This window comes from Triticum aestivum, chromosome 6B (genome assembly GCF_018294505.1).
Source record: "Triticum aestivum cultivar Chinese Spring chromosome 6B, IWGSC CS RefSeq v2.1, whole genome shotgun sequence".
NCBI classification, from domain to species: Eukaryota; Viridiplantae; Streptophyta; class Magnoliopsida; order Poales; family Poaceae; genus Triticum; species Triticum aestivum.
This window is the reverse complement of record NC_057810.1, coordinates 173,291,455-173,314,050: the sequence shown is the minus strand read 5'-3', so window position 1 is coordinate 173,314,050 and position 22,596 is coordinate 173,291,455.

Here is a 22,596-nt window from a genome sequence, read left to right as displayed (position 1 = left end):
TACCCGAGATCCGCCGGTTTTGACACCGACATTGGTGCTTTCATTGAGAGTTCCGCTGTGTCGTCACCATCAGGAAGGATGCCGCATCCTGTCTTTAAAGAAGGCGTCGTTGCTAAAGGAGCTTTGGCTGTCAGCCAAACTCTCCGGCTAGGCAGGTTTTTGATGACCGCCTGTCCGGCCGCCGTGCCGACGATGACCTCTCGGGCCATCGAAAGCAATCTTCACATCCACTTGGAGCTTGCCGAGCAGTTAGATCCGATGGAGCTCCTCACCCTAAACGAGCTCTTGGATCGCATCGTGGCCCTGGGAGTCGCTACTGATTACGACCAGATTGGGCTTAAACCCGATCAGAGAGAGATTGACTCTCCCCAGATCACCCATCACGTCGAAGTGGTGGAAGAACAATGCGGCGAGTCTTCGTCCGCCCTAAGGACCAGATGTGTCCGGGTTCCCGATCCCTCCAAGCCGGACACCCATGGTGGGGAGGATGCCACCCAAACCCTGAACCTAAAGTCAGGCAGCAGGCCCGATTCATTGAATAATTCCACCCGCCCACCCAACTATACGGGATTTATCCCTAATACGGCAAGAGCCCGAAGAAACAGTACACCACTACTGGGCCAGATTCCTCCTGGTTATGAATAGGATAAAGGACTGCCGTGAGAAAGAAGCAATTTCAATCTTTTGTCACAACTGCATGGACATCGAAATCCTCAACGCCATAAGTCGCCACGAAATTACACGATTCGCCAACTTGACATACATAGTACAAAAGTACTATGCGACTAAAAGCGTTCGGAAACCCGAAGGTAAATTCTTGGACAATCCGGCCCCGAATATAACACGAGTCCGAAACAAAAGGGCGCATTATCGCCAGGCATATCAGCCAAACATCAAAAAACAAAAACCCTCTATAGGGTACGGGACCTTATTGGAAGGATGGCTCAATGGACCCTGTAAAATTCATAATTCAGGGAAGCCACACCAACGCATAGCCTTAGAGCATGTTGGATACTACGACAGGTGGCCCGAAGTGGCGAGGAGCTTTTAACTCAAGCACACGAAGAATACCTCCCCATTATGGTTTCCAGGTCTTCCCAGCATCCAATTGACTCTACGGGCAGGCTGTTAAGCCAATGCCGAGCTGGTCCTTTAAGCTTGAGCGGGAGATATTTGATGGCGTGAAGATCGTCGCCGCGGGCCATATGTATATGGAGGAGATAATCCTCAATCCAAACCGAGGGCCAGTCTTTAGATGCCTTCTTTGGAGTGTCGGACAAGTATCCGGTCTCGGCGACAGGCCATATTTCGGCTCCACCCACTTGATATTTTTATCCCTCTTGATTACGAGGGACGGGGCAGAATAGCCTCTTCCATAGCTCGAAATGAGCCTCGTAGCCTAGACATAGCTCGCAAAGGGCAACATAACCTGCGATATGCAGTATAGAGGCAGGGGTAAAAATATGCAGCTGGAGGCTATAGAACTGCAGGAGCCCGCGAAGGAATGGGTGGATTGGAAACCCGAGTCCCCTCAGCAAATAAGGGACAAGGCATACCCGCTCCCGCTGGGATGGGTTAGGAAAGCTCTCTGCTGGCTCCCCACCATTATAGGTGGCCAGTCCGGCTCAGACGGGGACCATGTATGCAGGCGGGAGAAACCCCTGGGTATGCAACTCTACTAATCGGCTATGGGGAACAGAACACTTCTCCCAATCACCTGGCTTAGTGCTACAGGAGCAACAGGAGGAGCTGTGACGGCCGGCCATGATTGGATGGTTTCTTCTGGGCGCGCTCTGATGAGATGCTTGCTGAGGGGAGGATGGCGTGATTTGGATCTGAGGATTCCTATCTCTTTAAATAGACAATTTACTTACATGGTCAGGGTGGCAAATGTAAAAATGCCCTGACTTCTCGTATTCACTCGACACATGGAGATAACCATTATTGAAGCACAGAAGCCGAGGAGTACAACATTAATGGGAAGCCGGACACTACTCGGTACAACAGGTACTCTGGATTCGGAGAAGAACCCTCCTTGCAATGCCGACCACAATTTTTGTGTTCCTGGTGTTGGGGAACGTAGCAGAAATTCAAAAATTTTCCTACGTGTCACCAAGATCTATCTATGGAGAGACCAGCAACGAGTAGAAAGGAGAGTGCATCTACATACCCTTGTAGATCGCTAAGCGGAAGCGTTCAAGTGAATGGGGTTGATGGAGTCGTACTCGTCGTGATTCAGATCACCGATGATCCTAGTGCCGAACGGACAGCACCTCCGCGTTCAACACACGTACAGCTCGACGATGTCTCCCACGCCTTGATCCAGCAAGGAGAGAGGGAGAGGTTGAGGAAGACTCCATCCAGCTGCAGCACAACGGCGTGGTGGTGATGGAGGAGCGTGGCAATCCTACAGGGCTTCGCCAAGCACCTACGGGAGAGGAGGAGGTGTCACGGGAGGGAGGGAGGCGCCAAGGGCTCAGGTATGGATGCCCTCCCTCCCCTCCACTATATATAGGGGCAGGGGAGAGGGGGGAGGCGCAGCCTTGCCCCCTCCTCCAAGGAAGGGGTGCGGCTAAGGAGGGGGAAGGAGTCCATCCTCCCCAAGGCACCTCGGAGGTGCCTTCCCCCTTTAGGACTCTCCCCTTTTTCCTATATCTTGGCGCATGGGCCTCTAGGGGCTGGTGCCCTTGGCCCATGTAGGCCAAGGCGCACCCCCTACAGCCCATGTGGCCCCCCGGGGCAGGTGGCCCCACCCGGTGGGCCCCCGGGACCCTTCCGGTGGTCCCGGTACAATACCGATGACCCCGAAACTTGTCCCGATGGCCGAAACAGGACTTCCTATATATAAATCTTTACCTCCGGACCAATCCGGAACTCCTCGTGACGTCCGGGATCTCATCCGGGACTCCGAACAACATTCGGTAACCACATACAAGCTTCCTTTATAACCCTAGCGTCATCGAACCTTAAGCGTGTAGACCCTACGGGTTCGGGAGACATGCAGACATGACCGAGACGTTCTCCGGTCAATAACCAACAGCGGGATCTGGATACCCATGTTGGCTCCCACATGTTCCACGATGATCTCATCGGATGAACCACGATGTCAAGGACTCAATCAATCCCGTATACAATTCCCTTTGTCTAGCGGTATGGTACTTGCCCGAGATTCGATCGTCGGTATACCGATACCTTGTTCAATCTCGTTACCGGCAAGTCTCTTTACTCGTTCCGTAACACATCATCCCGTGATCAACCCTTGGTCACATTGTGCACATTATGATGATGTCCTACCGAGTGGGCCCAGAGATACCTCTCCGTTTACACGGAGTGACAAAATCCCAATCTCGATTCGTGCCAACCCAACAAACACTTTCAGAGATACCCGTAGTGTACCTTTATAGCCACCCAGTTACGTTGTGACGTTTGGCACACCCAAAGAACTCCTACGGTATCCGGGAGTTGCACAATCTCATGGTCTAAGGAAATGATACTTGACATTAGAAAAGCTTTAGCATACGAACTACATGATCTTGTGCTAGGCTTAGGATTGGGTCTTGTCCATCACATCATTCTCCTAATGATGTGATCCCGTTATCAACGACATCCAATGTCCATGGTCAGGAAACCGTAACCATCTATTGATTAACGAGCTAGTCAACTAGAGGCTTACTAGGGACATGGTGTTGTCTATGTATCCACACATGTATCTGAGTTTCCTATCAATACAATTCTAGCATGGATAATAAACGATTATCATGAACAAGGAAATATAATAATAATCAATTTATTATTGCCTCTAGGGCATATTTCCAATAGTCTCCCACTTGCACTAGAGTCAATAATCTAGTTCACATCGATATGTGATTAACACTCAAGGTCACATCCCCGTGTGACTAACACCCAAAGAGTTTACTAGAGTCAATAATCTAGTTCACATTTACCATGTGATTAACACTCGATGAGTTCTGGGTTTGATCATGTTATGCTTGTGAGAGAGGTTATAGTCAACGGGTCTGAACCTTTCAGATCCGTGTGTGCTTTACAAATCTCTATGTCATCTCCTAGATGCAGCTACCACGTTCTATTTGGAGCTATTCCAAATAACTGTTCTACTTGGAGCTATTCTAAATTGTTGCTCCATTATACATATCCGGTATCTCTACTCAGAGCTATCCGGATAGGTGTTAAGCTTGCATCGACGTAACCCTTTACGATGAACTCTTTTACCACCTCCATAACCGAGAAAATTCCTTAGTCCACTAGTTACTAAGGATAACTTTGACCGCTGTCCTGTGATCCATTCTTGGATCACTCTTGTACCCCTTGACTGACTCATGGCAAGGCACACTTCAGGTGCGGTACACAGCATAGCATACTGTAGAGCCTATGTCTTAAGCATAGGGGACGACCTTCGTTCCTTTCTCTCTATTCTGCCATGGTCGAGCTTTAAGTCTTAACTTCATACCTTACAACTCAGGCAAGAACTCCTTCTTTGACTGATCCATCTTGAACACCTTCAAGATCACGTCAAGGCATGTGCTCATTTGAAAGTACTATTAAGCGTTTTGATCTATCCTTATAGATCTTGATGCTCAATGTTCATGTAGCTTAATCCAGGTTTTCCATTGAAAACACTTTCAAAATAACCCTATATGCTTTCCAGAAATTCTACATCATTTCTGATCATTGATATGTCAACAACATATACTCATCAGAAATTCTATAGTGCTCCCACTCACTTCTTTGGAAATACAAGTTTCTCATAAACTTTGTATACACCCAAAATCTTTGATCATCATCAAAGCATACATTCCAACTCCGAGATGCTCACTCTAGTCCTCAGAAGGATTGCTGGAGCTTTGCATACTTATTAGCATATTTCAGGATGGACAAAAACTTCCGGTTGTATCACATACAACCTTTCCTCAAAAATCGTCGAGGAAACAATGTTTTGACATCTTATCTGCAAGATTTCATAAATAATGCAGTAATTGCTAATATAATTCCAACAGACTCTTAGCATCGCTACGAATGAGAAAGTCTCATCGTAGTCAACTCCTTGAACTTGTCGAAAAAACATCTTAACGACAAGTCGAGCTTTCTCAATGGTGACACTTACCATCATTGTCTGTCTTCCTTTCAAAATCCATATGTACCTAACAGCCTTACGACCATCAAGTAGTTCTTCCAAAGTCTACACTTTGTTTTCATACATGGATCCTCTCTCGGGTTTTATGGCCTTTAGCCATTTATCAGAATCCGGGCCCACCATCGCTTCTCCATAGCTCGTAGGTTCATTGTTGTCTAGCAACATGACTTCCTAGACAGGATTACGTACCACTCTGAAGTAGTACGCATCCTTGTCATCCCACGAGGTTTGGTAGTGACTCGATCCGAAGTTTCATGATCACTATCATAAGCTTCCACTTCAATTGGTGTACGTGCCACAGGAACAACTTCCTGTGCCCTGCTACACACTTGTTGAAGTGACGGTTCAATAACCTCATCAAGTCTCCACCATCCTCCCACTCAACTTTTCGAGAGAAACTTTTCCTCGAGAAAGGACCCGATTCTAGAAACAATCCATATTGCTTTCGGATCTGAATTAGGAGGTATACCCAACTGTTTTGGGTTTCCTATGAAGATGCATTTTATCCGCTTTGGGTTCGAGCTTATCAACCTGAAACTTTTTCATATAAGCGTCGCAGCCCCAAACCTTTAAGAAACGACAACTTAGGTTTCTCTAAACCATAATTCATACGGTGTCATCTCATCGGAATTACGTGGTGCCCTATTTAAAGTGAATGTGGTTGTCTTTAATGCCTAACCCATAAACTATCGTGGCAGTTCGATAAGAGACATCATGGTATGCATCATATCCAATAGGGTGCAACTATGATGTTCGGACACACCATCACACTATGGTGTTCCAGGCTGTATTAGTTGTGAAACTATTTCCACAATGTCTTAATTCTGTGCCAAACTCGTAACTCAGATACTCATCTCTATGATCATATCATAGACATTTTATCCTCTTGTCACAATGATCTTTCAACTTCACACTGAAATTACTTGAACCTTTCAATAATTCAGACTCGTGATTCATCAAGTAAATGTATTCAACATCCACTCAAATTATCTGTGAAGTAAGAACATAACAATATCCACTACATGCCTCAGCACTCATTGGACTGTACACATCAAAAATGTATTAATTCCAACAAGTTGCTATCTTGTTCCATCTTACTGAAAACGAGGCTTTTCAGTCATCTTGCCCGTGTGGTATGATTTGCATGTCCCAAGTGATTCAAAATCAAGTGAGTCAAAATGGTCCATTTGCATGGAGTTTCTTCATGCATATACACCAATAGACATGGTTCGCATGTCTCAAACTTTTCAAAAACGAGTGAGCCCAAAGATCCATCAATATGGAGCTTCTTCATGCGTTTTATACCGATATGACTTACGTGGCAGTGCCACAAGTAGGTGGTACTATCATTACTATCTTTTGGCATGAACATGTGTATCACTACGATCGAGATTTAATAAACCATTCATTTTAGGTGTAAGACCATTGAAGGTATTATTCAAATAAACAGAGTAACCATTATTCTCCTTAAATGAATAACCGTATTGCGATAGACGTAATCCAATCATGTCTATGCTCAACGCAAACACCAAATAACAATTATTTAGGTTTAACACCAATCTCTTTGGTAGAGGGAGCGTGCGATGCTTGATCATATCAAGCTTGGAAAAACTTCCAACACATATCGTCAGCTCACCTTTAGCTAGTCTCCGTTTATTCCGTAGCCTTTTGTTTCGAGTTATTAACACTTAGCAACCGAACCGGTATCTAATACCCTGGTGCTACTAGGAGTACTAGTAAAGTACACATTAACATAATGTATATCCAATATACTTCTATCGACCTTGCCAGCCTTCTTATCTACCAAGTATCTAGGGTAATTCTGCTCTAGTGGTTGTTCCCCTTATTACAGAAGCACTTAGTCTCGGGTTTGGGTTTTACCTTGGATTTCTTCACTAGAGCAGCAGCTGATTTGCCGTTTCATGAAGTATCCCTTCTTGCCCTTGCCCTTCTTGAAACTAGTGGTTTCACCAACCATCAACAATTGATGCTCCTTCTTGATTTCTACTTTCGCGGTGTCAAACATCGCGAATACCTCAAGGATCATCATATCTATCCTTGATATGTTATAGTTCATCACGAAGCTCTAACAGCTTGGTGGCAATGACTTTGGAGAACCATCACTGTCTTATCTGGAAGATCAACTCCCACTCGATTCAAATGATTGTTGTACTCAGACAATCTGAGCACAAGCTCAACAATTGAGCTTTTCTCCTTAGTTTGCAGGTTAAGAAAGTCATCGGAGGTCTTATACCTCTTGACATGGGCACGAGCCTGAAATCCCAATTTCAGCCCTCAAAACATCTCATATGTTTCGCGATGTTTCAAAAACGTCTTTGGTGCCTCAACTCTAAACCGTTTAACTGAACTATCACGTAGTTATCAAAACGTGTATGTCAGATGTTCGCAACAACCACAGACAACGTTCGAGGTTCAGCACACTGAGCGGTGCATTAAGGACATAAGCCTTCTATGAAGCAATGAGGACAATCCTCAGTTTACGGACCTAGTCCGCATAATTGCTACTATCAACTTTCAACTAATTTTTCTCTAGGATCATATCTAAACAGTAGAACTATAGCGTGAGCTACGACATAATTTGCAAAATCCTTTTGACTATGTTCAGGATAATTAAGTTCATCTTATGAACTCCCACTCAGATAGACATCCCTCTAGTCATCTAAGTGATTACATGATCCGAGTCAAACTAGGCCGTGTCCGATCATCACGTGAGACGGACTAGTCATCATCGGTGAACATCTTCATGTTGATCGTATCTTCTATACGACTCGTGCTCGACCTTTCGGTCTCCGTGTTCCGAGGCCATGTATGTACATGCTAGGCTCGTCAAGTTAACCCTAAGTGTTTTGCATGTGTTCCGAGGCCATGTCTGTACATGCTAGGCTCGTCAACACCCGTTGTATTTGAACGTCTGAATAAAACACCCGATCATCACGTGATGTTTTGAAACAGCGAACTGTCGCAACGGTGCACAGTTAGGGGAGAACACTTCTTGAAATTGTTGTAAGGGATCATCTTATTTACTACCGTCGTTCTAAGCAAATAAGATGCATAAACATGATAAACATCACATGCAATCAAATAGTGACATGATATGGCCATCATCACTTTGCTCCTTTTGATCTCCATCTTCGGGGCTCCATGATCATCATCGTCACCGGCATGACACCATGATCTCCATCATCATGATCTCCATCATCGTGTCTTCATGAAGTTGCCTCGCCAACTATTACTTCTACTACTATGGCTAACGGTTAGCAATAAAGTAAAGTAATTACATGACGTTTAAGTTGACACGTAGGTCACAAATAAATAAAGACAACTCCTATGGCTCCTGCCGGTTGTCATACTCATCGACATGCAAGTCGTGATTCCTATTACAAGAACATGATCAATCTCATACATCACATATATCATTCATCACATCCTTTGGCCATATCACATCACATAGCATACCCTGCAAAAACAAGTTAGACGTCCTCTAATTGTTGTTTGCATGTTTTACGTGGCTGCTATGGGTTTCTAGCAAGAACGTTTCTTACCTACGCATGAACCACAACGTGATATGCCAATTGCTATTTACCCTTCATAAGGACCCTTTTCATCGAATCCGATCCGACTAAAGTGGGAGAGACAGACACCCGCCAGCCACCTTATGCAACTAGTGCATGTTTGTCGGTGGAACCGGTCTCACGTAAGCGTACGTGTAAGGTTGGTCCGGGCCGCTTCATCCCACGATGCCGCCGAATCAAGATAAGACTAGTAACGGAAAGCATATTGAACAATATCGACGCCCACAACTACTTTGTGTTCTACTCGTGCAAAGAATCTACGCAATAGACCTAGCTCATGATGCCACTGTTGGGGAACGTAGCAGAAATTCAAAATTTTTCCTACGTGTCACCAAGATCTATCTATGGAGAGACCAGCAACGAGTAGAAAGGAGAGTGCATCTACATACCCTTGTAGATCGCTAAGCGGAAGCGTTCAAGTGAACGGGGTTGATGGAGTCGTACTCGTCGTGATTCAGATCACCGATGATCCTAGTGCCGAACGGACAGCACCTCCGCGTTCAACACACGTACAGCTCGACGATGTCTCCCACGCCTTGATCCAGCAAGGAGAGAGGGAGAGGTTGAGGAAGACTCCATCCAGCTGCAGCACAACGGCGTGGTGGTGATGGAGGAGCGTGGCAATCCTACAGGGCTTCGCCAAGCACCTACGGGAGAGGAGGAGGTGTCACGGGAGGGAGGGAGGCGCCAAGGGCTCAGGTATGGATGCCCTCCCTCCCCTCCACTATATATAGGGGCAGGGGAGAGGGGGGAGGCGCAGCCTTGCCCCCTCCTCCAAGGAAGGGGTGCGGCTAAGGAGGGGGAAGGAGTCCATCCTCCCCAAGGCACCTCGGAGGTGCCTTCCCCCTTTAGGACTCTCCCCTTTTTCCTATATCTTGGCGCATGGGCCTCTAGGGGCTGGTGCCCTTGGCCCATGTAGGCCAAGGCGCACCCCCTACAACCCATGTGGCCCCCCGGGGCAGGTGGCCCCACCCGGTGGGCCCCCGGGACCCTTCCGGTGGTCCCGGTACAATACCGATGACCCCGAAACTTGTCCCGATGGCCGAAACAGGACTTCCTATATATAAATCTTTACCTCCGGACCATTCCGGAACTCCTCGTGACGTTCGGGATCTCATCCGGGACTCCGAACAACATTCGGTAACCACATACAAGCTTCCTTTATAACCCTAGCGTCATCGAACCTTAAGCGTGTAGACCCTACGGGTTCGGGAGACATGCAGACATGACCGAGACGTTCTCCGGTCAATAACCAACAGCGGGATCTGGATACCCATGTTGGCTCCCACATGTTCCACGATGATCTCATCGGATGAACCACGATGTCAAGGACTCAATCAATCCCGTATACAATTCCCTTTGTCTAGCGGTATGGTACTTGCCCGAGATTCGATCGTCGGTATACCGATACCTTGTTCAATCTCGTTACCGGCAAGTCTCTTTACTCGTTCCGTAACACATCATCCCGTGATCAACCCTTGGTCACATTGTGCACATTTTGATGATGTCCTACCGAGTGGGCCCAGAGATACCTCTCCGTTTACACGGAGTGACAAAATCCCAATCTCGATTCGTGCCAACCCAACAGACACTTTCAGAGATACCCGTAGTGTACCTTTATAGCCACCCAGTTACGTTGTGACGTTTGGCACACCCAAAGCACTCCTACGGTATCCGGGAGTTGCAGAATCTCATGGTCTAAGGAAATGATACTTGACATTAGAAAAGCTTTAGCATACGAACTACATGATCTTGTGCTAGGCTTAGGATTGGGTCTTGTCCATCACATCATTCTCCTAATGATGTGATCCCGTTATCAACGACATCCAATGTCCATGGTCAGGAAACCGTAACCATCAATTGATTAACGAGCTAGTCAACTAGAGGCTTACTAGGGACATGGTGTTGTCTATGTATCCACACATGTATCTGAGTTTCCTATCAATACAATTCTAGCATGGATAATAAACGATTATCATGAACAAGGAAATATAATAATAATCAGTTTATTATTGCCTCTAGGGCATATTTCCAACACCTGGTTCGGGGGCTACTAAGGGAGTCCTGGATTAGGGGGTATTCAGAGAACTAGACTATATACTTTGGCCGGACAGTTGGACTATGAAGATAAAAGATTGAAGACTTCGTCCCGTGTCCGGATGAACTCTCCTTTGCATGGAAGGCAAGCTTGGTGATTCGGATGTGTAGATCTCCTTCTCTGTAACCGACTCTATGTAACACTAGCCCCCTTCGGTGTCTATATAAACCGAAGGGTTTAATCCGTAGGACAAGAACAATCATAATCATATGCTAGCTTCTAGGGTTTAGCCTCTATGATCTCGTGGTAGATCAACTCTTGTAATACTCATATCATCAAGATCTATCAAGCAGGAAGTAGGGTATTACCTCCATCGAGAGGGCCCGAACCTGGGTAAACATCGTGGCCCCAGCCTCCTGTTACCATTAGCCTTAGACGCACAGTTCGGGACCCCCTACCCGAGATCCACCAGTTTTGACACAAACAGGGGGCGCGCCAGGGGGGTAGGGCGCGCCCTGGACCCTCGTGGCCACCTCGTTGCTTACCTAACATCCACTCCAAGTCTCCTGGATTGCGTTTGTTCCAAAAACGATTCTCCCTAAGGTTTCATTCCGTTTGGACTCCGCTTGATATTCCTTTTCTGCGTAACACTAAAATAGGCAAAAAACAACAATTTGGACTGGGCCTTCGGTTAATAGATTAGTCTCAAAAGTAATATAAAAGTGCATAGTACAGCCCATTAAACATCCAAAACAGGTAATATAATAGCATGGAACAATAAAAAATTATAGATACGTTGGAGACGTATCAAAGATCATTGAATATATGAGAAGTTTGATTCCTTGCATTTATTTTGAGATATAAAGATGGTGATATTAGAGTCATGCTAGTGAGTAATTGTGGATTAGTAAGAATATTTGTGTTAAGGTTTGTGATTCCCGAAGCATGCACATATGGTCTACCGTTATGCGATGAAGTTAGAGCATGATTTATTTTTGATTGTATTCCTTATGAGTGGCGGTCAGGGACGAGTAATGGTCTTTTCCGACCAATCTACCCCCCTAGGAGCATGCATATAGTACTATCCTTCGATGGCTAATAAACTTTTGCAATAAGTATGGGAGTTCTTTATGGCTAATGTTGAGTCCATGGATTATACACACCCTCACCCTTCCACCATTGCTAGCCTCTCTAGTATCATGCAACTTCCATCGATGCATTAAACCCACCATATACCATCCTCAAAACAGCCACCATACTTATCTATTATGGCATTTCCATAGTCATTCCGAGATATATTGCCATACAGCTTCCACCGTTACCTTTTATTATGACACATACCATCATTGCCATATTGCTTTGCATGATCATATAATTGCCATAGTATTTGTGGCTTGGCCAATGTTCATATTTTTATACATGTCACGATAGATCATTGCACATGCCGGTACACCACCGGAGGCATTCATATTGATTCATATATTTGTTCTAGTATCGAGTTGTAATTTGTCGGATTTCGGGTTCCGGCAGACCCTTGAGGTTCGAACTCTAGGGTGCGTGCGAAGATCGCTCCTCTACCAACTCGCGTCTCGTCGCCTCGCAAAGGATCTAGGCTAGCGAAGATGAACAACACAAGAGACACAAGGTTTATACTGGTTCAGGCCACCATTGTGGTGTAATACACTACTCCAGTGTGTGGTGTGGTGGATTACCTCTGGGGCTGATGATGAACAATACAAGGGTAGAACAGCCTCGCGAGGGATGTTCTTGTGGAGGTGTTGTCTCTTGGGAAGGATTGGATCTGGATCCCTTTCTACTGTGGTGGCTAGCCCTATTTATAGAGCGAGGCCCTGGTCCTCTTCCCTAATATTCAGCGGGAAGGGCGCCAACAATTGGCCATTTTGAAGGGGAACATCTAGTACACTTATCCTGACTAAAGTTGGTCCTCGCCGGCCAAACTCTGACGATGACGCCGTCTTGAGCTCCATGGTGACCTCCATCCTGCCGTTCTGCTGGTCTTGGTCTTGTTGCACCGAAATGGTAGCCTTTGCCTGATGCCTTGGCCTGTGCTTGCTCCCTTTACACCAAAGGGGAAACAAGGACACTGCGCAGGTCGGCGCCTGCCTGCCGCCTGCCTGGCCTCGATTGTCATGGCTTGCGTCACGGGCACCTCACGAGGTACCCCTGCCTTGATCTCTCCGCCTCCTCGCGAGCCAGCCTGACGAGGCTACTCCTGAGGAAGGTTCCTGTCGTCCGCCCCGCGAGGCTTGGCCCCTCGCGAGGGTCTTGAGCTTGAGTTGATGAAGATGGGTCGTACTGGGCCACTGCTCGAGCCACGCCGCAGGCCGCAGGCAGGCAAGTCTGGGGACCCCCGTTCCCAGAACACCGACAGTAGCCCCCGGGCCCATGCTGCGCCCGGACTTCACTTACCAGAGAAGCGAAGGGGCAAGTGCAAAGTGCCACGGGCCCTAACAGCCTGCGTCCTTGGGCACCGCGTGGCATTTGATTGGACGTGGGCGCCTTCGTTTCCCCACGATGCCTCGGCAACCGTCCTACGTGATAAGTCCCTGCATGCAAAATGGGTCATGATTACATGTGATCATGGAGGCCGACGGTTGGCCTCCTCCGGCTATAAGTACAGAACGGGGCGTGTCCTTCTAGTTTGTATCTCCTTGCTCCGCCTCTTCTTCTTCACCTCCCCCCTTTGGTTCGTCGACAATGGCGCCGATCCGACGGTTCTCGGCCGAAGAGAAAGGGAAGACCCCCCGAGAGGGGCCCGTCCCGCTTCTATTTAAGAAGCGGCCGGTCCCCTGCCTCCGAGACAAGCGCGCTCAGCAGGAGGTGTCGAGGCCTTGGTACGAGTGGCCTCCTCCTGGATACTCATTGCCCTTGTATGCCCAGGCCGAGGGCCCTGGGGAAGGGGGCGACGAGCGGCGCTACCCGTGTCGCAGGCGTCGCCGACGGATCACGGCGGTGCGCATCGTCCCCCCTGGAGTCCATGCGGCGAACTCCTCCCGCGAGCTCGTGCTTCACGCCGCCATGCCTCCGAGCTCCCGGATCCGCCTACCTGCTTCCTTCGCCTTCGATATACCGCCGAGGGGGCCTCGGGAGCTATGGCTGCAGCACGCCGACTGTCGCACCCCCGCGACCAAAGCGGAGGTCGAAGTTGTCGCGCCCGGCACGGTCTTCATGACCCGAGGCTAGGGCGAGATCGCCAGGGTCGGCCGAATGGAGGGCACCCTCATTATCCATCTAGAGTACGATGGCGCCTCCTTGATGCTCTTCAAGGTCTTCGACGAGGAGGGACGCCGGCTGGAGTGCTGCCCCAGAGGCAGCGGTCGGAACTCCGGAGCGGCGAGGACCAGGCCTGCCGCCCGCTTTTCCAGCAGCTCCTCTGGTGGCAGCGGGCGTGTTGGAGGGCCCAGCGACTCCTCCGGACTCTACCTGACCCCAGCGATGAGAGACGACAGCTATGAGCCCCCGAGCTCACGCCGTGCCTGAGGCAGGGCCGGTGCGCCCGGCGGTCGGCGTGGCTGATATGATTGGGGTTGGCGCCGGCCTTGCATGGCCCACTGTTGATGATGGCGTCTGCCGCTGCGGTACCCGTAGTTTAGGACTCCTTAGGATTCGCGTCTTTTGTTCCTGCGAGGAACCAAGAACACACCCTGTGGGGGCTTGTAAAGTGTTTGTAGTCTCTTTTGTCAATATGATCCTCATCGTGAAGTAGTGTGAGATGCTCTAACCTCACAAGGGCTTGATGCTCTGTGCCCACAGGTCCCAGTCCCAAGGCAAGCTTCAGCCGTCGCTGGTATGCCAGGTCACGATGCCGTGGTCAAGGCCAGGAGGTGAGCGGCCCAAGGTCTAGTAAGAGCCCCCGAGGCGCGATGCTCGGGAGGTCCCTGAGGGAGTCCTGGATTAGGGTGTGTCCGGATGGCCGGACTAAGACCTTTGGCCGGACTCCCGGACTATGAAGATACAAGATTGAAGACTCCGTCCCGTGTCCGGATGGGACTTTCCTTGGCATGGAAGGCAAGCTTGGCGATACGATATGAAGATCTCCTCCCATTGTAACCGACTCTGTGTAACCCTAGCCCTCTCCGGTGTCTATATAAACTGGAGAGTTTTAATCCGTAGGACGAAGAACAATCATACCATAGGCTAGCTTCTAGGGTTTAGCCACTCCGATCTCGTGGTAGATCTACTCTTGTACTACCCATATCATCAATATTAATCAAGCAGGAGTAGGGTTTTACCTCCATCGAGAGGGCCCAAACCTGGGTAAAAACATCATGTCCCTTGTCTCATGTTACCATCTGCCTAGACGCACAGTTCGGGACCCCCTACCCGAGATCTGCCGGTTTTGACACCGACATTGGTGCTTTCATTGAGAGTTCTGCTGTGTCGTCACCATCAGGAAGGATGCCGCATCCTGTCTTTAAAGACGGCGTCGTTGCTAAAGGAGCTTTGGCTGTCAGCCAAACTCTCCGGCTAGGCAGGTTTTTGATGATCGCTTGTCCGGCCGCCATGCCGACGATGACCTCTCGGGCCATCGAAAGCAATCTTCACATCCGCTTGGAGCTTGCCGAGCAGTTAGATCCGATGGAGCTCCTCACCCTAAACGAGCTCTTGGATCGCATCGTGGCCCTGGGAGTCGCTACTGATTACGACCAGATTGGGCTTAAACCCGATCAGAGCGAGATTGACTCTCCCCAGATCACCCATCACGTCGAAGTGGTGGAAGAACAATGCGGCGAGTCTTCGCCCGCCCTAAGGACCAGATGTGTCCGGGTTCCCGATCCCTCCAAGCCGGACACCCATGGTGGGGAGGATGCCGCCCAAACCCTGAACCTAAAGTCAGGCAGCAGGCCCGATTCATTGAATAATATCCAAGAAAGCAAGCTTCCGAATTCGGAAACCGCTTGGCCCCTAAATCTTACATCAAGCAGGATTCCAGATTTAATTCCACCCACCCACCCAACTATACGGGATTTATCCCTAATATGGCAAGAGCCCGAAGAAACAGTACACCACTACTGGGCCAGATTCCTCCTGGTTATGAATAGGATAAAGGACTGCCGTGAGAAAGAAGCAATTTCAATCTTTTGTCACAACTGCATGGACATCGAAATCCTCAACGCCATAAGTCACCGCAAAATTACACGATTCGCCAACTTGACATACATAGTACAAAAGTACTATGCGACTAAAAGCGTTCGGAAACCCGAAGGTAAATTCTGGGACTTCGAGACCTTCACATCAAACAATGCAAGGAAACGAACGCTCCGCAACCTTGCCAAAGTCTACCAAGTAGCAACAATAAACCCATGGAGTGACACGGCTATCACCTTTAATGCCAATGATGAACCTAAATTCTGGACAGCCCGAGCACTAGCTGCATTGGTCCTTAGTCCGATAGTGGACGGCTTCCGACTTATAAAGGTACTCATGGACGGCGGCAGCGGACTGAACCTCATCTACGAGGAAACCCTGCGAAAAAACGAAATTGACAGGAGACGCATTGAGTGAAGCAACACCACTTTTAGGGGAATAATTCCAAGTCGGGAAGCGTGCTATTCAGGAAAAATCACACTGGATGTGGTGTTCGTCATGCCGGATAATTATAGATCCGAGGAAGTCATGTTTTAGGTGGCCCCGTTCAGCAGCGGATACCACGCTCTGCTAGGGCGAGAAGCATTTACAATTTTTCAAGCCATACCCCATTACGGGTACATGAAGCTCAAAATGCCCGAACCCAACCTAATCATCACTCTCGCAAGTGATCCGGACATAGCGCTCCGCGCTGAAAACAAGACAGCCGCACTGGCCCTGGAGGCACTATTCGAGGCCCTAGCGGCCGAGGAACTAACTGCGTTGCGCTCCACGGTGGATAGGGACGATGTGATACTAGACAAGACATCCAAGTCCACCTCTTTCAAACCAGCAGACGAAATAGTCAAATTCCAAGTCCATCCAATGGACCCTACAAAAACGGCCTCCATCGGGGCACAACTAAAACCCGATGTAGACGCCGCACTCAGAGACTTCCTGCGAGAAAATTGGGACATTTTCGCCCGGCACCCCTCAGATATGCCAGGAATCCCACGCAGGCTAGCTGAGCACAACCTGAATATCCTAAAAGGGTTTAAACCCATCAAGCAGACTCTACAGCGTTTTTCCGAACCCAAGAGACAAGCCATGGGAGAGGAGCTAGCAAAACTGCTGGAAGCCGGATTCATCAGAGACATAAAACATCCGGACTGGCTAGCAAACCTAGTGATGGTACCAAAGAAGGACAAATCTTGGCGCCTATGTGTCGATTTCAAAGACCTAAACAAGGCCTGTCCAAAGGACCCTTTCCCACTCCCCCGAATTGATCAAATCATCGACGCCACCGCAGGACACGACTCATTGTGTTTCCTCGATGCATACTCTGGCTACCATCAAATCAAGATGGCAGAGTCAGACCAAGCCGCAACGGCATTCATCACCCCATACGGCCCATTCTGCTTCAACACGATGCCCTTCGGGCTAAAAAATGCCGGCGCAACATATCAGCGCATGATTCAGACATGTCTGGCCAACCAGATCGGCAAAACAGTTGAAGCATACTTAGATGACGTGGTCGTCAAAACAAAACACGTCGATACTCTAGTAGACGACTTCAGGCTCACGTTCGACAATCTCCGAACATATGACATTAAGCTCAACCCAGAAAAATGCGTTTTTGGCATACCAGCCGGAAAGCTCTTGGGCTTCATCGTATCCGGTAGAGGAATTGAAGAAAACCCAGCCCAAATCCAAGCTCTGTCACAATTGGATACCCCAAAGGACCTCAAACAGATACAAAAACTGACAGGATGCGTGGTAGCTCTAAGCCGCTTTATCTCCCGCTTAGGAGAAAAGGCATTACCCCTCTATCGCCTCCTGCGGCGCACCGACCACTTCGAGTGGACGGATGCCGCCACGACCGGACTCGAAGAAATAAAAGCCATACTGGCAACAAATCCGGTCCTGGCCGCGCCCAACACGGGCGAACCAATGCTATTATACATCGCGGCAACCCATCAAGTTGTAAGCGCGGTGCTCGTCATCGAAAGAGAAGGGGACGGACAAAAGTTCCCCCTCCAAAAACCATTGTACTACATGTCCACTGTACTAACTCCATGCAAGTCACGGTACCCGCATTATCAAAAGATAGCGTACGCGGTGTTCATGGCATCCCGGAAGCTGCGACACTACTTTCAAGAGTGCTCCATAACAGTGGTATTCGAAGTACCCCTTAAGGATATTATAAACAACCGCGATGCAATGGGCCGGATTGCCAAATGGGCCATCGAGCTCCTCCCGTTCTACATAACCTACAAGCCAAGGCGAGCTATTAAGCTGCAGGTTTTGGCCGACATCATCACCGAATGGACCGAAGCCGAAGTCCCTAAAGAGTACGACGCATACTCCAACTGGATCATGCACTTCGACGGCTCCAAAATGTTGGCTGGCCTGGGGGCTGGCGTCGTTCTGACATCCCCAACCGGAGACATAGTCCAATACGTACTTCAGATAATGTACACGGATTCCAACAACGCTGCCGAATACGAGGCCCTTTTACATGGCCTTCGGATGGCAGTCTCCATGGGCATTCAGCGCCTAGAGGTCCGCAGGGATTCAAACCTCACAATATCCCAAATAAATGGAGACTTCAACTCCAAGGATCCGAAAATGGCAGCTTACCGCCACGCCATCTTAAAGATGTTAGCTCGGTTTGAGGGGCTTGAATTTCATCACATAGCCCGGGAAAATAACCAAGCAGCAGACGTGTTGGCACGCATTGGCCCCAAGCGCGAGGTCGTCCCTCCCAACATCTTCCTAGAAAGGCTGTTCAAGCCATCCGTATCATGGGAAGGAGAATCCGGAAACAATAGCCCGGACACAAATACACCGCCCCTCATCGAATATTCTGACACAGTTGGGGGCTCCGCCAATGAAACAACACCGTCAGCCCACGAAATAATGGTAGTTATTGCCCCTTGGACAGAACCATTCCTAGCCTACCTAACTAGGCAGGAACTTCCCGAAGACCAAAACGAGGCCCGCTGCATAGTGCGGTGATCTAAAGCCTACAAAGTCCACGAGGGAGATCTTTACAAGAAAAGCACAACCGGAGTCCTTCAGAGGTGTATCTCCGAAGAAGAAGGGCGAGACCTTTTGGCTGAAATTCATGCCGGACTCGGCGGGCGCCACGTCGCAGCCCGGGCCCTTGTAAGCAAGGCCTTCCGTACCAGATCTTATTGGCCAACGGCCCGGGCAGACGCTCAGGACTTAGTGCAACGATGTGTTGGTTGCTAGTTATTCGCCAACCAAAGCCACATGCCGCCTACCGCCCTACAAACTATACCCATTACCTGGACTTTCGCGGTCTGGGGGCTTGACATGGTCGGACCCCTTAAAGGAGGAACCCACAAGCAAAAATATCTACTGGTCATGGTGGACAAATTCACCAAATGGATAGAAGCCAAGCTCGTAAAGACGGCCGAATCCGGACCAGTGATGACTTCATATCCGGGGTCGTACACCGTTACGGCGTCCCCCACAACATCATAACCGACAACGGCACAAACTTTACGGTCGATGAAGTCAAACTTTGGTGCAGAAACATGGGCATCAAGCTCGACTATGCTACAGTCTATCACCCTCAAACTAACGGTCAAGTTGAACGGGCCAACAGTCTCATTATGAGCGGCATCAAACCCAGACTAGTGTGATCCCTCAAGGAATCTAACACGCACTGGGTAGAGGAGCTTGACTCCATACTCTGGGGGCTGCGGACCACGCTGGATCGCACTACCGGATTCACACCATTTTTTATGGTATATGGCGCAGAGGCAGTACTGCCATGCGACATAATCCATGACTCACCTCGAGTGCGCATGTACGAAGAAAGAGAAGCCATGCTCGATCGGCAGGACAGCTTGGACGCATTGGAAGAGGAGCGCGACGTGGCAAAAGCTCGTTCCACATTCTATCAATAGCAGGCTCGAAGATACCAAAGCAGAGAAGTAAGGGCCAAAACCTATAACGTCGGCGAACTAGTTCTACGCCTGCCGGACAAGAAAAAGGATAAATTAAAGCCCAAATGGGAGGGCCCCTTCATAATCGACCAAACACTGATCGGCGGAGCGTACCGTCTGCGAAACACATCGGATAACCGACTCGAGCCGAACCCATGGAACGCAGCACGCCTACGAAGGTTCTACGCCTAGCGCCGGACTCCGTGTTCGTTTCCTTCCTCCGTCCCTTCGTTTTATTTTTTATTTTTTATTTTTTATTGGCAGCCGGGATTTTGTTCCTTCTCCCTACCCTTTTTTCTCATAAAGCCGTTAGGGGCTTGCCTGTGCATTATTTGCACATACCCGACGCGCTACCTGCGCTCATAATACCTGGGGGCTTCTTTACCAAGAAGTTTATATAAAACGGGCCTCATGCCCAAAACATGTGTGATGCTTCCACATGAACCTTTTATACACCATTATATGCATCGATATGACTTAAATTTTGGCCAAGCTGGGTTGCCTGGCTCCTATGCTTACCCCTACGTTCCCGTTCGTTCGGCTAGGTGGTAAAGGGAGCACCTCTGCGATTGTTACTGCCGGGTCAGTCGGATGTGTACCTCAGACTGGGTGACACCAAACGCTAGCGTTCTTAAGGGAATATTCGTTTGGTGAACTAAAAGATGATCTTTCGTATTTATTCATTTTCCCCCAGATGCTTTTCTGCTCTTTCTGGCGGTTTGGACATGTACTTTAGGGAGTACTCGGTCGGTGAACTAAAAGATGATTTCTTACCTATTTATTTACCTGCCCCCAGATGTTTTTCTGCTCTTTTCGCAGTCCGGACATGCACTTTACGGCATGTCTCCCAGGGAAAGGAACCCCTAACGGAACTATTCTCCCTGGAAGATGTTTCTTACTAACCATGTAATATAACATAACTAGTTGGGCACTTGTCTGCTAAAGCACTTATGACCCCTACGCCTTGTCTCCATGCATGCCCCGGTTCTTACATAATCGAGAGGGTATTCGGACACACTCCGGACTATAGGGTCTAGAGGTCGAAGTGAAAAGGTCCGCAATGACAAATGATCTACAATCCAGCTAGAAGGCATTTTTATGTCATTTTTACAGAGTCAATCTGACTCGGCATATTCTTCTTCAATGCCATCCAACAGGCAGTCTAATTTATAGTCCTGTTGGGAATACTTTGCAGCCAGCTCCACCTGGCCATATGCTATGCTGACCGGGATCTCCTTTCTGTCCGGACCTATAGGGCCGACCTCGGCCATGTGGTTTGGGTCAGCCTTCGTGTACCGAGTCCTCACCATGGCCCAAGCCTCCCTGGCACCGTGACGTCAAGCCGATATCTTCCACAACCGGAAGCGCTACCGCACTCCCTCCAGCTTCTTTGCAAGCTCCTCAAGGCCTTCGGGCACGGAGAGGGATGGCCACATAGCCTGAATGACGCTTTGCATTGCCTGCCGAACTCGTTCGTGTAGTTGCAACAGCTCGGGAAGAAGGTCTCCCATTGAATCGGGCATTTCCTCCGTAGGACGACCCGTCAGCAGACCTACAGACATAGCTCTGTCAATCGACTTCCTCGCCGAATTATTTTTTCGAAGATTCGTTCAAGCACTTACTAAAAATGCCACATCGAAGTCGCCGATTCTCCTTCACGGCAGAAGACAACTGAATATGAATATCTTTCAGTTCCTCGCCCAGCTGGGTACTGGCGTCTTGAAGCTTGTTCTTCTCTTGCCTCACCCTCATCAGCACGCTCTCGCCAGCCTTTAGTTGGCGTAGGAGTTGCTGCTTGTCCGGATTTACTCCGGTCTCATCTGCATTATTATCGTCAGGGTTGCATGCTTGCCGCATTTCAAAACGGAAGTACCTTTCAAAGCATATATTACCTGCGGGCGTCCCCTTGACATTTTCTGAAGTGGCCAATGCGGCCTCGAGCTGGGCCTTGCACTCTTCGAGCTCCTGGGACAATTGCGTATTCTTCTTTGTAAGACACTACATAGGACATGATCCTTCAAACAGTTATCTTCACTGTTTCATGTCTCGGGGGCTACTGACATATATAACCTTCAATTCTACTCACCCGTATGTCTTTCACATACTGCTCCGTGGCTCTGGCTAGACCATTTTGAGCAGCACGGAGATATGCATCTCCTGTATTAAAGGCGTCCAACGCCTCTGGGGAAAAACACACGTCACGAAGAACAATCCGGCGACGCCTGTGGTTGAGGGTGCTCTCCACCTCTGAATTGGTGGCAGATAGCCCGTCGGCGCCCTCTGTCAGAGGAGCGCCCGAGGTGCGTCCCGTGTCTGCCTCCGCTTCTGGACCCGGCCTCAAACCTTGGCCGGCGGACATAGTCCAGCGGGCTCTCTTCTTTCTCAGAAAATCATGAGCATTAGTAAGACTCAAGGGCATAAACCCTAGGCGTTAAATTCGCACGCCATACCGTTCAGCAGGAATCTCAATTTGGTCTGCACTTCTTTTTGGCCCGCCTGGCTTCAGCGGCCCTTGTTGGCTACCCACCGTGGGCTCGGCCTTCCGCCTCAAGGATTTACCCTGCGAAACGCTATTAGTACACGACATGCAAGATGAAGCATCAGAATACTAGGACTTCGGTCTTAGTTACCTTGGAGGCTGGAAGTAGTCCTGGATAGTCGGCCGTGATGGCCACTAAGGAGTTATCCTTGCTCAATTGATGAAATACTCCATCAATCAACTCCACGCATAAGTCCGGATCTTCTTGG